Below are 17,196 nucleotides of genomic sequence, written 5' to 3'. Positions count from 1 at the left end.
TGTGTTGTTTTGTGTACTATGACGTGCAGTGCACAGAGCGCACTTGCCCTAGAGGGTTATCACTTTTATTGGGAGAAGTGTAAGAATTCTGCTAGTAGGTTTATGGATTCCCACAGATTCCGAAACTTTCCCTCACAAAAATATGAGGAAAATGCATGTTAGCAAAAGCTTGAGGTTTGAAGGGCATTCTGACTATGAAAACCAAGTGGAAACCACACAAGTTGCACTACCCTGGACTATCCTGGGAGTCTATTCTTCAGAAATGTCTGCCTTTACTGGGTTTTCTTGGCAGTGGCTGAACACAGGCCCAAATATCACTGCAAACCACATCGTCAAAATAGGTCGGTTTTGATGGTGAAAATGTGATTTCTCCACATTGAGGTTTGTGCCTTTCTGCCTTGGGCACTATTTCGCCCACAAAATTGGGGTACCGTTTTATCCGGAGAAGTGTGGGAACACAACATAGTAGATTTGTTATTATCAGTTGAATTTCTCTCCATCTTTGGCTACCAAATGTAAGCCAGTATGCAAGAAAGAGCACATTTAGCAAAAATGCCCTCTGTATCACGTGATAGTATAGGTAGCACCCATTTCAGAGATGTAAAAATTGCTACTATTCCTTAATTCAGTCTCCTGGATACATATAAAAAATGCCTAGATTTCCTTCATGCCCATTTTTATCATTCCCTAGATTTTACCATTTGAATTGAATAGTTGGGACACAATAAAAAGGTATTATAAGCGTCTGCTCAGTTGTTGGTACTGGGTATCTAGATGCATCTCGCCATCATCATGTACTCAATATGACTTGTGTTGCTCGTAAGGTGGCCACTACAATAAAGACACTATTGAACAAAGAGCTTAGCGAGAGCAAAAGCCTCAGCATTAGGGGTTGGCGGAATTTGCGTAATCGCGTTACGAAACTCTCCACAAAACGGCAAAAAATCTCTGCGAACATGCAGAAATTACGCGAACACATGGAATTGCTTGTTTGCGATGCTTTTTTCCTGTTCGCAATCGCTGTTTGCGTGCTCAGGGGGAAATATCTTGCGAACACGCATTTTGAGAACGCAAACAAGCAAAAAATGACGCGAAGTCGCGGAACGCAGAATTATTAGCAATTTCGCATTCTCCGCGGAACGCGAAATTCAGCAAATTCCGCGAACGAAATTTACCGCCGAGGCCTACTCAGCATATGCAATCGAAAGCCAGTGAAAGTGACGGGATAGTCCACCACTATGATCTAGGTCGTATTGACAACGTGATGAAGGTGAGATCAATCGAGAAGAGCACAAGGTTTCATAAACAGAAAACAAGTTGTTGGAGGAGGAATAAACATTCCCACCGAGTTACGGAGAAATATGGACCACATGATGAAAATAAGATCAATAGAGTTTTATGGAGAAACCTCAGATCACCTGCAAGAAGAAAAGTTAGTTCTATGGTAACAAGGAATATCCGATTTCCACAGATACACACATCGGTAACACTGAGTGACTTTTTACCTTGCCAGTCATACGTTCTACCATCCTGATGAAGGCATTAAATTGAACCCTGCCGACATGATGTGCTCATTGTCGATGTTACAGAGAAATGACTTGAAAAAAAGAATTGCTAGTGAATTAAAGTGCCGACTCACGTGAAGGTTGCGTCATGAACCTCAGTGGCTGGAGTTAGTCATTCCCTATACCAAGGACAATTTATAATTTGTATGTATGAAATGATTTTTAGGTTAGGTTTTTCCTGTATATTTGTGAACCAAGATGTTTTCTTTTGGAAAATTTGTTTCCAAAAATGAAATTGTAATTTACGATGTGGACTATTTAAAGATGGTAGATGTCAAACTTTGTAATATAGCACAGAATGGTTCCATCTTTATTTATTTGTGAGTTTGTATAGCGCTTGAATCACTCCGGCAGGAGTATCTCTGCGCTTTTTTGACCGGAAATCAGCAACATGATGCGGGGATGAACTAGACTTCATTTTTAAAGAGAATGGTTTTTAAACGTTTACGTAATGTCAAGTGCTCTTTACATTGTCTTAAGGCCAAAGGTAACTTGTTCCACAGCTTAGGGCCCGTGGTAGATAAGGCTCTGCCTCCGTGTCTTACTTTTTTAATATGAGGGACCACGAGAAGGAGATTGTTACTAGATCTGAGAGATCGTGCTGGAACATAAGGAATAAATTTCCGCTCTAGATAGATTGGTCCCTGTCTATTCAGACATTTGTGGATCAGGCAGCATATTTTACATTTGACCCTTTGTCGGATTGGAAGCCAATGTAGGCGATTCAGGAGAGGTTTGGACTCGGTTCTCGGAGGGGCATTCAGAACAAGGCGAGCTGCCGTGTTCTGGATGACTTGAAGTTTATCCAGCACTCCTTCATTGGCTGATAGTAACAAACCGTTACAATAATCAATCCGACTGAGGATCAACGCTTGAACAAGCGTTTTCCTTACTGAATCAGGTAGAAGTGGAAAGACCTTACGGAGGAGTCCGATGGTGTGGAAGCAGATCCCCGATATATAGCTAGTATGTTGTTTAAATGACAGGTCGTGATCAAGCCGGATTCCCAGATTCTTCACAACCTGTTTGGGTTCAGGGACTGCTTCAAGTTCTGACGGCCACCATTCAGGGGTCCATAGTATTTTAGCCTCTCCAAATAACATGATCTCTGTTTTGGTGACGTTACATTGGAGATAGTTGGTAGCCATCCATTTTGCCACTTCTTTCATGCCTGTCGAGAAAGAGTTCCTGACCTCCGTGGTGAGAGTTTTAAAGGGGAAGAGGAGCTGTGTATCATCTGCGTATGATACGGGGATAAAGCCGTATCTACGCAGAACTCCTGCCAGGGGTGCCACGTAGATATTAAAAAGAGTAGGGCTGAAACATGAGCCCTGTGGCACACCTTTAGAAATCTCTATTTCCATCGAGCGATATGCACCCATGGTGACTCTCTGGGTGCGGTCAGTCAGGAAACTCTTTAGCCAGTCAAGAGCTTTGTTCTTAATGCCAGCGTTCGACAACCGTTGCGTCAAGATGGTATGAGACACGGTGTGGAACGCTGCTGATAGATCTAATAGAACCAAGATGACTGAGAGGCCCTTGTCCTGGTAGGCATGGAGATCATCAGTAACAGACAATAGAGTGGATTCTGTACTGTATTTGGGGCGGAATCCCGATTGGGATCCATCCAGGGCCTTTATTTGTTCCACATGTGCAGATAGATGGTGGTTAACATGCTTTTCTATGATTTTCCCCACAAAAGGTAGCAGGGAAATAGGCCTAAGATTCGTCAAGTCAGACCACGATAGGGCGGTGTTCTTCCTTATGGGTCTGACAAGAGCTCTTTTCCATTCCTTAGGGACAACACCTGAAATAAGTGAAAGGTTTACTAGTTCACTGATCGTTGGGCACAGATGTTCATCGAGTGTGGGCATTAATCTGGCAGGAATTATATCCTCTGGACTCCCGCTTTTAATTTGTTTTAAAAGATTAGACGTTTCTTGCAACGCGATGGCAGGGAAAACGTCCAGCGAGTGTACAGCAGGTATACATTCTGTAGGATCAGGGAAGGATGCTGTATTAGTCAGTGAGGCCTGATTTGTCAAAATTATTTTTTCATAAATTTTATCGATCTTGTTAGTGAAAAAGCAGGAAATATCATCACATAACTGTTGAGATGACATGTCAGGGGCTTCACATGCTGAGGGTTTAACAAATGTCTGTAAAATTTGAAAAAGACTGACTGAAGATAGAACCCAGTTTAATACAATACTATGCTCTTAAACTGATAATTGAGCTAAGGTATTTGAGCGTGATGTTGATCCAAATAGACAAGAAAAGGACAGGCAGCAACATAACCACCATATTTAATTGCTGCACAGGCTGGCGTCCCACAGAGCACACCCAAGTCCCAAGAAACGTACTGATAACCACCATATATGTATCCAAGTTATGCTACAATGCCTTTCAAGCTGTGGACCAGGAAACATATTTTGGTCTTGTCAAACCCTTCGGCTTTAGATTGACCCCCTTGGAGCTCAAGGCACTTCTTCTCGCATCTAAAGTCCTGTTCCACTTTCCACTCTGAAGAGTGGCTCTGTTTTGTACATCGCTGAAATGGCCTACGTAAAAAAAAGATAATCAGTCTGTTGACCTGTGGCTACTGCCTGATCACTTATGACAAAACAACAAATAACTGTGGGTCTTAAGCAAAGCTATGTGTGTGAAGGCCGGCTATGTGTCTGTTTCAGAAATTACTTTGAAAACAAACTACTGGACTAATATCCGCTGTGAAAAATGTCCATTAGTTACACGATTCGTACCGCCCAGTACATCATTTGGTCTACTTCACAGTAGGTAGTCCATTGTCTGTCCCCATGAATAGAGAGAGGAGACGGATGTTTGGTGATTGTTATTATACTTGTAACTGAAAGCAGTGCATATGTGATTAGTGAAAAACTGTGATAGTGTTCAGAGTAAAACTGATGGACATTTTTCACAGCGGATATTAGTCCAGTAGTTTGTTTTCAAAGTAATTTCTGAAACGGACACATAGCCGGCCTTCACACACATAGCTTTGCTTAAGACCCACAGTTATTTGTTGTTTTGTCATAAGTTATAAGGGGGATAATAACTGTGCTTTGGTCGTTAAACTGCCCCTCGAACCCTCCCTCAATCGTATATATGTATACTGCCTGATCACCCCAAGAAAGGCCCTTTGCTTGACCTCGCCTTCCCCTCCCTGTGGGATTAGACAGGCTTAGCTGGCTTCGTTATATCTACCATGGGTAGATATACACACAAAGCGCTCCACGTCATGGGCCCCGAATACCTCAACAACCGCCTCTTGTTCTACACTCCAACCTGCCAGCTCCGCTCTGCCAGCCTCGCCCTCGCCACCGTCCCACGGATGCGCAGAACCACCGCCGGAGGAAGATCGTTCTCCTACCTGGCAGCCAAAACATGGAACTCCCTCCCCACACACCTACGAATGACCCAGGACCATCTCACCTTCAGGAAACACCTCAAGACCTGGCTTTTCGAGCAGTAGCAGCACCCCCCCCCCCACCCCCCCACCCCCTTCAGCGCCTTGAGACCCTAACGGGTGAGTAGCACAATTTGATTGATTGATTGATGGGTTGGAGGTGAGCCCAGAGGTGTTCAATCAGATTGCTTAAATGTCCACCTCTTGGCTAAGCAAAGCAGATGTAAGCACCCCCAGTTTGTGCATCCGGCAAATGATACAAGATGACACCTTGAAGTGTATTGTCATGTGATGGAGCGAGATAGAAAACAAAATTTTGTTTAAACTCGCAAAGTCACATTTCCATAACATGAATAAAATTATTAATGATTTGTGATATGTCGTACTAATACAACCTAGATTAAACTTTACACGTGGGGGGACTAACATTTGTGCTCATAAACGTGCATATTTGTTGCATCTTTTTGTTTGTGCAAAATAATAAAATAATTTATTGTTTTCGTTTTTGTCATTACTAACTGCTGCAAACTTAAACGAAGCATGTGCTTGTTTTGCTTTTCCTTGTCTGTGTGATGTCATTTCTACTATTCTAGGTGCTTATGGGTCTCATAGAAAAACGGAGACTGGTAAATATAAACGCTGCTTTATTTGTTTGCAATGGCTAGGTAACATTTTGATTAATCGGGTGGGTTAATTAATTAGTAAACCATGGGGTGGATACAGAATCTACATTATTTCTTACATTAATACTTTTCTTGTGTTTGTTTTATACTAGAAATCATAAGTTGCCTGCTTTTGGGCCTAATTATTTGAGCCGCAGAAAAAGAGCTGATCTATAATTCTGCAGAAAGTCACGAGACGCCCATTCTGAATTAAAACGTTTATTGAAGCTGCATTCACAAAGCAAAAACTGATGAGCTGACATCATTCTGTCGGACATGGCCAAGGTCGAAAGTGAACTTTTTGTCAGTCCTTAACTTGGCATCCGCGGAAGTTATACTGAAAGGCTATGGAAGCTGCGAGGATGACTTAATACAAAGTTGCAATCGCAGGAAGCTTCTGGCTTCACGTGGAAGAGACAATGGTCTTTGTAAGACATGATTTTGTGGAACTTTTTAAGAATCGGGTGACATGTCACTTGTCACTCTCAACCAATGGGACGTCGTAGATTTCTGAAAACTTTCCTTTGCTAGTTTAGTTAGCGTAGAAAGGTATAAAAAGTCATGCCCTTAGGGTTGGGCTGGCTGCTGCTTTCTGACTTTCCGATGAGGGTGATGTGATGCTGGACTTTGCGTGGAGCACGTAAGAATCCTCAAAGAACTTTACTTTAATTTCTGTCTATTTAGCTCAGTTAGGGAAATAGGTTTTAGAAATGCTAAACTTTATATAATTTCTTTAAAATTGATTCAATTACTTAAATTGTATTTTTCTCATATTTCTTACCATCATGCTTGCTTTATTGCAAATAAATTTCATTTATAAAACTTACAACTTATATACCATAATTTAGAAAATAAAATCTTACTTTTGACAAACAAGCTGGTCTTGGTTATTCAGAAGTGTAGGTTACCATTAGCTAGGTCACGTCGCCTATGGTGGTCGTTTAAATGGTTGGGTTTTATTCTAATGACAATTTTCTTTCTGCAAATATATAAATATGTATATAGTGTGTAGATAATGTGTATATAGATTTATTCTGACCACCTGATTAGTAAAGTGCAGAGGATTGAAGCGCTGGATTCATCCAAGTCATACTATTCCAATACCAACTCCTGAGAGTTCTGATATTGAAAGTGATACCACAGATGATTCTGATTCTGAAGCAGAAGACAGAACAGAAGGTGAAGTAATTCCAGATTCTGAAGATCGACAAGAAAGTCGACATCTGGAAACTGTGCCAGTGAATGGAAATCTGACAAGAAAAGACTTAGAAATAATTGAAATAGATTCTGAAGGTGAAGAGAATCTGTTAAAAGGAAAGATAACTGAAGATTCGGTTGTCTATATTGAAGATAAAGAAGCTGAACCAAAAGAAGTTTCAGACCAGGAGAGTATCGAAAGGCAGAGAACAAACTCTGAAGTAAGGAACAAAAATCCGAAATCTGGGAAGCTAGAGGTAATTGAGGAAGAGGAGGAGAACGAATTACCGAGTACCAGTGATGGAAGACAAAGTGAAGTTCCTGAAGGAGTGAAATTGCCGAATAGAGAAGTTCCTGAGTCAATTGAAATTTCAGACTACGAAACTGAAGAAAGTGACGTGGAAGGTGGAAGTGAAAACGGAAAGAAAAGGACTTGGAAGTCAGAATCAAATAATTCTGAACCAAAGAAAAAGTACGTGAGAAAAGCAGACTACTGGCCTGGTGGAAGATTGAGAGTCAGATTGATCAAAAAGCCAATAGAACAAGTCGAAGAAATAAGTAGTCAAAAGAGTCCAGGAAAAGAAGTTGGAGTTGGAAGAAAAATTGAAGTGATATCGAGAAAAGGGAAGAGAATAATTAGACCAAACCAGAAATACAAGTCTCCTGAGTGGACTTACTTAGTAATTCCACCTGTTATTGACATATATGATAGTAGTGAAGAAGAAAACGAAATCCAAGAAATTAGTGACAATGATTAAAGTACAAAATTATTAAATTGGCAAAAGGCTGAAGAAATCCTGTTAGTTGACACAAGGTCGAAGAAAAACTGTTTAGTTGAAGAAAACTTATGTATGACATAAGGTCGAAGAAATCTTGTTTAGGGTTATAAAAGAAAAATATATTTTAAAAGGGGGGTGTATATAGGTGTATATAAATTTTAAAATTTATTTTTATTTTTGAGGCTAAAACTAACCTAAAAATGCCTTACGTTAAGGAGAGCACTTCAAAATGTTCTGTTTTTAAAAGATGCTGTAAGATGACTCTGGTATGTCTGCTCATTTTAGTTCTGCTCTGGTTGGTACTAGCTGTGATTATACCTTTAGAAATGAATAGAGAATTACACAAAGTTAACATAACAAGCAAAGCTCTGGTTAGCCAAACTAAACATAGTGCATCTGCAAAAGTTATTGATCATCAGCCTAACATTCATCAAGATAAATCAATAGGTGATTTTTCAAGTAATACATTCACAAAGCTTTTGAGTGAATATGTAAAGGTAATGGATGCAAAGGACTGTTACGTTTGTGTTAAGTTACCTGCTTCTGTTTCTGAAGGAGTAACATATAATATGCTTCCTCTGACTTATGCTGTTACATGTAGTGTATTAACTAGTTTATTTTATCAAACTGGTCGTTTAGAATATTATTATTCAAATTATGATGAGATTTTTGCTAATGTTAAGATTGATAATGCTTTAAATAAGCATAAGAAAGCAAAACAAATGAGAGAATATTTCCTTGTTACTAACGAACTCACTTATGAGTATGCTTATAAGAATAATCTAACATGTAAATTAAGTGCTGAAGGAAAGAAATTTTTGAATATGGTTGAGGAGAGAAGAGCAATTTATAAGAGAAATGAATTAGTCAAACAGACTAAGTCATCCTTCTGGCAAAAAGAGGATGAGAAAATAAATGGCAAAATGCTTGAAAATATTGCAATTCACATAGACAAACCTGTTAGTGGAAAGCTTTGCATTAGAAGAGATAATACACTTTTTGATAATTATTTTGTAGGTGCAAGCAACTGTGAAGATACTTATCAGATTATGGGAGGTTGGGGATTTAAAGGTGGAAAAGATCCTATCTTTCCTGGAATTTATTTTGTTTGTGGTGACAAAGCCTATTACAACCTTCCAGACCATTGGTATGGAACTTGTTATGTGGGAATTGTTTTTCCTAAAGTGTTTCATGTTGACAGAGATTCAGAAGGATTGTTTAAAATACATAATTATGTAAATAGAGCTAAAAGAGAAACTTTTACTGAAGTTCTGGGAGATATTTTTCAAGCTGTAATACCTTTTGTTGGTATAACCCTAAATGCAGGGAGAATCAGAAAATTATCCACTATAGTTGATAGATTATCAACCGACACAGCTGATGGATTTCAATTAGTAAATGTTGAAGTTATTGCAATTAGATCTATGGTAATACAAGATCGCCTTGCTTTAGACATAATCCTAGCAAAAGAGGGAGGAGTCTGTGGCATTTTACATGTTCAACATTGCTGTACATATATACCTGATGAAAGTAAGAATATTGAAATGTATATTAAGAATATTACACAAATGCATTCAGAGATAATTCCTTTAGAAGAAGATGATTTTACTGGGAAACTTTCAAAAAGGTTTCAAGCAATTAAAAACTGGTTTCATAATATCGGAAGTTCAATTCTTGGCAAGATTCTGGCACCTTTGATTATAATAGTATTCATTTTTATTTTGACTAAAATAGGTTGTTTGTTACATAAAAGAAAGAAACATTTAAGAGAAAAGAAAAGAATCTATAAACTAAGAAAAGAAGAGGAAAGGGAGATCGAGTTACAGGAATTAAATAGAGAGCGTCATGTTAATTGCAAAGATTATGCTGAAACAGACTTTTAGGTTTACTAATACAATTGAATTTGAATCGATTTCTTAAAAATTTTAATTTACCAAAATTTTGAGTGCTGGTGTGGTGATTTGTTAATCACCAGATGAGGGAGTTGATGGAGCGAGATAGAAAACAAAATTTTGTTTAAACTCGCAAAGTCACATTTCCATAACATGAATAAAATTATTAATGATTTGTGATATGTCGTACTAATACAACCTAGATTAAACTTTACACGTGGGGGGACTAACATTTGTGCTCATAAACGTGCATATTTGTTGCATCTTTTTGTTTGTGCAAAATAATAAAATAATTTATTGTTTTCGTTTTTGTCATTACTAACTGCTGCAAACTTAAACGAAGCATGTGCTTGTTTTGCTTTTCCTTGTCTGTGTGATGTCATTTCTACTATTCTAGGTGCTTATGGGTCTCATAGAAAAACGGAGACTGGTAAATATAAACGCTGCTTTATTTGTTTGCAATGGCTAGGTAACATTTTGATTAATCGGGTGGGTTAATTAATTAGTAAACCATGGGGTGGATACAGAATCTACATTATTTCTTACATTAATACTTTTCTTGTGTTTGTTTTATACTAGAAATCATAAGTTGCCTGCTTTTGGGCCTAATTATTTGAGCCGCAGAAAAAGAGCTGATCTATAATTCTGCAGAAAGTCACGAGACGCCCATTCTGAATTAAAACGTTTATTGAAGCTGCATTCACAAAGCAAAAACTGATGAGCTGACATCATTCTGTCGGACATGGCCAAGGTCGAAAGTGAACTTTTTGTCAGTCCTTAACTTGGCATCCGCGGAAGTTATACTGAAAGGCTATGGAAGCTGCGAGGATGACTTAATACAAAGTTGCAATCGCAGGAAGCTTCTGGCTTCACGTGGAAGAGACAATGGTCTTTGTAAGACATGATTTTGTGGAACTTTTTAAGAATCGGGTGACATGTCACTTGTCACTCTCAACCAATGGGACGTCGTAGATTTCTGAAAACTTTCCTTTGCTAGTTTAGTTAGCGTAGAAAGGTATAAAAAGTCATGCCCTTAGGGTTGGGCTGGCTGCTGCTTTCTGACTTTCCGATGAGGGTGATGTGATGCTGGACTTTGCGTGGAGCACGTAAGAATCCTCAAAGAACTTTACTTTAATTTCTGTCTATTTAGCTCAGTTAGGGAAATAGGTTTTAGAAATGCTAAACTTTATATAATTTCTTTAAAATTGATTCAATTACTTAAATTGTATTTTTCTCATATTTCTTACCATCATGCTTGCTTTATTGCAAATAAATTTCATTTATAAAACTTACAACTTATATACCATAATTTAGAAAATAAAATCTTACTTTTGACAAACAAGCTGGTCTTGGTTATTCAGAAGTGTAGGTTACCATTAGCTAGATCACGTCGCCTATGGTGGTCGTTTAAATGGTTGGGTTTTATTCTAATGACAATTTTCTTTCTGCAAATATATAAATATGTATATAGTGTGTAGATAATGTGTATATAGATTTATTCTGACCACCTGATTCAGTAGGCCCAAAATATATCAGGTTTATAAATGGGTCCATATTTAGTTTAGAATTTTGTTTATAGGTTATGAAGTTGGGTAGCGTTGTTTATGATATATTTTCTATAGCCCGCTGGATCACATGTCAAAGGGTATTTGTGGGAAAATGTATAAAAGTACATCTCTGGCTCATTGTAGAAAGTAGAAAAACACGCCGATTTCGCTTTCTCAATTCTTCCTTGTTTGACAATGAGATAAAGAAAAATTGTCTGTAAGGATCATCATGGAGTGAAACATCTTACCATAGGAGCAGCTTCAGGGCTCCTGTTTTATGTCTTAACTCTGAGTCATTCTAGCACGCCTCCTATCAATGTTATTATAGCCTTATAGCCTGCCGTAGAGGGCTATACCGGCTATTAAAGGCCCTCGGTCGGGCCTTTAACAAGGGAGAGGGACTTTAATATCCGATATAGCCCAGCTGTGAAGGGCTATAAGGCTATTATAACATTCTTCCACTAGAGGGCAGAATGTTCTAACAAAAAAAACCAAAGCCTTATGGGAGCGCGAGGGGATTGGAATCCCCTCAGGCTCCCTGAAGCCTTTGTTCACAGCATTGGAAGCATTGTAATGTTGGAGCTCCTGGCTTATACCAGCCATAAGAAGCCCGGAGCACTCCATTGTTTTCAATGGGGCTCTCAACATTCCAATGTTCTAATGATAGTGCATAGGCATCATTTGAAACATTGCTCTTCATAAACATCTCACACATTTTTTACTCCGAAGCATGTTAGGTTTAACACCAGTACCTTATTTTATCCTGCGTGACTTGTATTTATGAGCTTGATGCCCCCGTAAGAGTGAAGACCATGGTTTATGATTCTTGCTTTAATCCAGCCCACAGCTCCTCCCTCCTCTAACTCTTGTATGATCTATAAACGATGAGTTCCCTTCAGCTGCATGCAGTTCATGGTGTTAGCGTGTTAGTGCAGATTTGCAGTTCTTAGCCAGGGAATCTGGAGGGGAGACTTGTCAAGCAGGTGAATGTATGGCACCAACAGCTGTCTTTTAGTGGTGGACGGGTGGAGTCACTAGAAGATTTAAAGAAAAAAACACTTGCAAAAAACGACTGGAGTGACAATTTAACCTCTGTAACTTTGCCCTATACTGTAGGCTGCTGGAAACCTTGCATTTTACAAAAGTGTTAATGTTAAAATATTTATTATTTAAGCTTCTCTGTGGCAAGGAATTTAATAGAAATGATAATTGTTATATTAAATAAGTGCATGTTTGATATTTTATAAAGCCGCAAATGCCCATAGGCGTCTTGGCGCTGACAACCTGCAGTGAGCAAACTGCAGCCATGCACCAACCATCTACAACCATTCTGGAACTAGAGGTTTGAAAACAGCCACATTTTAAGCGATTTCCTAAAACGAATTAGGCTGTCTTTAGATTTTAAAAATTAGAGGAAGACTGTGCCACAGTTTTCCAGTTGAGAAAATGATACATCTGCCACCCCAAATTGCCCTTTTCAATTTATGTGCCACCAGAATCTCGGTGAAGGAATTTATGGTTCCTTTGGGGACATACCTCTGGAATCCGCGATTCGTATATTCCGGGTTACGGCCATGAAGAGCCTTATGGGCAATGCACAGGGCCTTAAATCGATCCGCTGCTTTACCGGCAGCCAGTGAAGTTTAGGTAGTGCCAGCGAAACAGACTGAAACCTTATAATGCTTAGAAGAAGACGCACAGCTGCATTCTGAAGGATTTGGAGTTTATTCAACAGTCTCTATTTAATGTTGACATAAAGAGCATTGCAATAGTAAGTTCTTGATAACAACCAAGGCAACTACGAGTGTTTTCTGGACCTCCAGTGGGATGAAGTAACTTGATTAATTTGGTCTGAAAAAGTCAACATATCTTCAAACAGAACTTCAAGATTCTTGACTTTTCTGGAGGGATATGGAAGACTTCCTAAATCCAGAGGCCACCAACTGGGGGACTAGAAAGATGCATCATTGCCGAACAGAAGGACCCAATTTTTACCAGAATTAAGTTTGAGGCAGTTATTTTTCATCCATCCCCCAACTTCCAATATACAGTCATGGAACTTACTTGCAATCTCAAGATAGTCACTTGAAATGGAGACCCAATCTGATTGTCATCTGTGTGTGATACTGAGCAAAACCCAGAGGAGTGAACTAATTTGGCCAGAGATGTGACATAGATATTAAAAAGTGTGGGGCTTAATGATCACCCCTGCGGAACTCCACAGGGCAGAGAGAAAGACCGAAAAGAACTGAGTGGATCCAAGTCAGAATCCCCAATCCCTATAGTGTCAAGCCTGGCTATGAGCACTGATTTGATTGACCTCGTCGAACGCAGCTGGCGGGTCTAAAATGAAATGAAATGAAATGACTGTACTTGTAAAGCGCACTGCTGCCCCAGCAAAGGGGCGTCCTTGCGCTGTACTCATACCGCTGTGGAACCCTTCCTGGATTTTCCCTGTGAAATGTCCACTCCTGGGCAACCCCAGGGTTAAGCCAGGCATCCCAGCGCTGTTGGGGCCATTGTGGAGATTAAGCAAGCTATTGCCCAGAGTTGCAGAGTGGGACCCATGATTAGAATTGGCAACGAGGCGAGAATTATCAGGTCCGAGGAAATTGAGCCCAAGAACCACCGAGGTGGGAATTGAACCCTGGTCCCGGGCCAGACCTCTGCATCAGGGTCTGCCGCTCTAACCATTGAGCCACAATCAATCAATCCATCAATCGAAGCATTTATATAGCGCACTACTCACCCGGAGGGTCTCAAGGCGCTACTGCTCGAACAGCCAGGTCTTGAGCTGCTTCCTGAAGGCAAGGTGGTCCTGGGTCAGGCGGAGGTGGGTCGGGAGGGAGTTCCAAGTCTTGGTGGCCAGGTAGGAGAAGGACCTTCCTCCTGTGGTGGCTCTTCGGATGCGGGGGACGGAGGCGAGGGCGTGGCCGGTCGATCGAAGCTTGCGTGTGGGGGCGTAGAAGTTGAGGCGGCTGTTGAGGTATCCTGGGCCTTGGTTGTGTAGGGCTTTGTGTGCGTGGGTGAGGAGACGGAAGGTGATTCTCTTGTTGACCGGGAGCCAGTGCAGATCTCTCAGGTGTCCGGAGATGTGGCTGCGTCGGGGGATGTCCAGGATGAGTCGTGCAGAGGCGTTCTGAATCCGCTGGAGTCTCTTCTGGAGTTTGGCGGTGGTTCCGGTGTAGAGGGAGTTGCCGTAGTCCAGACGGCTGGTGACGAGGGCCTGGGTGACCGTCTTCCTGGTCTCGGTGGGGATCCACCGGAAGATCTTACGTAGCATGCGCAGGATGTTGAAGCACGACGAGGAGACGGCGTTGACTTGTCTGGTCATGGAGAGGGAGGAGTCCAGGATGAAGCCCAGGTTGCGTGCGTGGTCTGTTGGTTTGGGTGCGCTGCCCAGGGCGGGGGGCCACCAGGAGTCGTCCCAGGCGGAGGGTGAAGATCCCAGGATGAGGACTTCCGTCTTGTCTGAATTTAGTTTCAGGCGGCTGTTCGTCATCCACTTGGCTACATCTGTCATCCCTTCGTGTAGGTTGGCTCTGGCGGTGGCGGGGTCGTTGGTGAGGGAGAGAATCAGCTGGGTGTCGTCGGCGTAGGAGATGATGTTGAGGTTGTGTTGGCGTGCGATGGCTGCGAGGGGGCTCATGTAGACGTTGAAGAGGGTTGGGCTGAGCGAGGAGCCTTGGGGAACGCCGCAGATGACTTCGGTGGCTTCTGATCTGAACGGGGGGAGGCGGACTCTCTGTGTCCTTCCGGCGAGGAACGAGATGATCCATTCCAGTGCCTTCTCCTGGAAGCCACACTGCCTTACCACCACTTTCCACTATTGCTGTAACTTCTTCCGTTGCTACAATCAAAGCCGATTCAGTGCTGTGACTGCCTCTGAAGCTAAATTGAGCGTAGTAAAGCAATTGATTGCTGTTTAGAAATGAAGAGTTCTATATTCATATCCTTCTCTGCTTTTTTGGCTGGAATCGGCAGTTGGGAAAAGGGGTGTTAGCTGTTAACTTTAAGAGGATAAGGCGAAGGCTTCTTTATTAGTAATAACTTGGAGCCCTTTTTCCAAATGCTGGGAAAGTATCCTGAATTAAACATGGTATGTAAAAGCTTGGTAAGATGTAAAGGGTTGTATGACGGTAAAACGCAGGTAATACGTTGCATGTCTTTGGCACACGTTTTTTAGCGTGCACGTTTTTACCGCGAATATGCATTTACAACGCATGCCAATAACAGGCATTGTTTTTAGATTTAAAAACAATGTATTTGTGAGGGGGAGGGCACCCTCCCCAACTTACCTTTAATGGGTGGTAGTGGCATGCGTTTTAAATGCATATTCGCTGTAAAATTATGTGAGCTAATAAATGCGCAGTAAAGGCCCAACGAGGTAAAAACCTCGTCGTAAAGGCTGTTTCTAGATGTAAAGCTACTGTCTCCGGCACTAAGAATAGTATTCTGGAAGGACAGGGATCTGATGTAGCACCAGGATTTAATTGTGTCGTTTTAAGGAGTGCTAATCACTCATTAGCACATGTCCTGCTCTCTAATTTTAGGAGAGATTATTTTTGTGAATAACTTTGTTTTCCCTTGCCCAGTATATTTATTTTGTTCATCTTCAGTTTTACTAAATATGCTCCACATATGAGTAGTCATTTTTTGTAATACTTTTTGAATTTCAATCCTTTAAACATTATCTTAAAAGTATCAAGACGTTTGGATTTGTTTTGCGTTTGCCCTTAATTGGCTGTTTGGACAATGGCAATTTGTTGTGTGTTGATGTTGCCATTTGATAGAAATTGCCTCCTAGGTGATTATTCTTCAAGTGTTTGTTTTGTTTCATTCCTGGGTTTCAGCCTGGAAAATGATATTCTTTCTTTTGTAAATAGCCCTTCACCCGTATGCAGCATTTACAACTGTAGGTCTGTGACTCTAGACATGCACTTATTATCAGATGTTGGCATCTAAGAGATGTATTTGTTGAGAACTTGCAAAAAAAGGACTTTGTGTTACTTAAAGGATTATTTTTTCCGCTGTACCATTATGCAACGAGATACATTATGATAAATGTGTCTTTTTGTTCACCATACACTTGCATGAACTTGCCCTGGCCTGCTTCCACCTCCTCCAGCAGCCACCATCACTAGGCAAGTAGGGTGTCAGCAGAAAACAGGACCCTTTTTAGGCTACTTAGCCTTCTGAACATATCAATCCACAACTTGTTGTGTCATCATCATCTTCGCGAGCAAATTAACAATCCACAATCTCTGATGCTCCTTATATTCCAAGACCCAGCCACTCCTGGTCACTCGCATACCGCCATGTGCTGCAGATATGTTCCATACATTTACTCTCCCCGCACTTGCATAGTGGAATGTCTTCTCTGGGCAAGAGCCCCATGGCCTCGTTCTACACATTTAAAAAGGTCTAAGGTACCACTCTAAGGCTAGAGGAGATCTCCAACTGAGGCTCCCTCTCCTCACTTTCAGACCTCTTCCACTCGCAGACGTCTGAGCAACATCCCTTCCTGCAGGAACTCATAAGGAACTATGGGCCATATGTAGGTAATCTCTATTTACCGATTCCTAAATACCAAATTTTACCGATTCGGTATTTCAGAATCGGTAAATAGTATGTAGGTAAAAATTCAGTAAATTTTACCGATTCGGTAATATTCGGTATTACCGAATCGGTATTTACCGATTCTGTAATTCCCATTCATTCCTATGGGCCTGGAAGCCCATAGGAATACATTCAGTATTACCGATTCGGTAAATACCGAATCGGTAATAGGGGGAACATATTTAAGGGTGGCAAGGTGTCACATTGACACCCTGTTGCACCCTTGAATCATGCATGTGTGCACATGTGGCACACATACATGCCCTAAGGGCATGTATGTGTGCCACATGGCACTGAGAAAAAAGCAAAAAATTGCTTTTTCAAAGGTATTTGGGATTTACCACCAACCTATAGTTGGTGGTAAATAACAAATCCTTAAGGCTAAAATGCATTCACTTGAGTGCTACCTACATAGGCTTTAGGAATAGCTAATTTACCGATTCCTCAAAATAAGGAATCGGCATTTTACCGATTCCTTAAAATAACGAATCGGTAAATTACCGATTTCTTA

General features: G+C 40.9%; 1 protein-coding gene across 1 annotated transcript in view; it reads left to right on the top strand.

The window, feature by feature from the left end:
- Window positions 1-17,196, top strand: part of AP5S1 (adaptor related protein complex 5 subunit sigma 1) — a 40,890-nt gene that overhangs the window by 22,438 nt on the left and 1,256 nt on the right. The gene's annotated exons all lie outside the window — the stretch shown is intronic.

Source organism: Lissotriton helveticus, chromosome 2_2 (assembly GCF_964261635.1).
Source record: "Lissotriton helveticus chromosome 2_2, aLisHel1.1, whole genome shotgun sequence".
Classification (NCBI taxonomy): Eukaryota; Metazoa; Chordata; class Amphibia; order Caudata; family Salamandridae; genus Lissotriton; species Lissotriton helveticus.
This window is presented reverse-complemented; position numbering and strand designations above follow the sequence as displayed.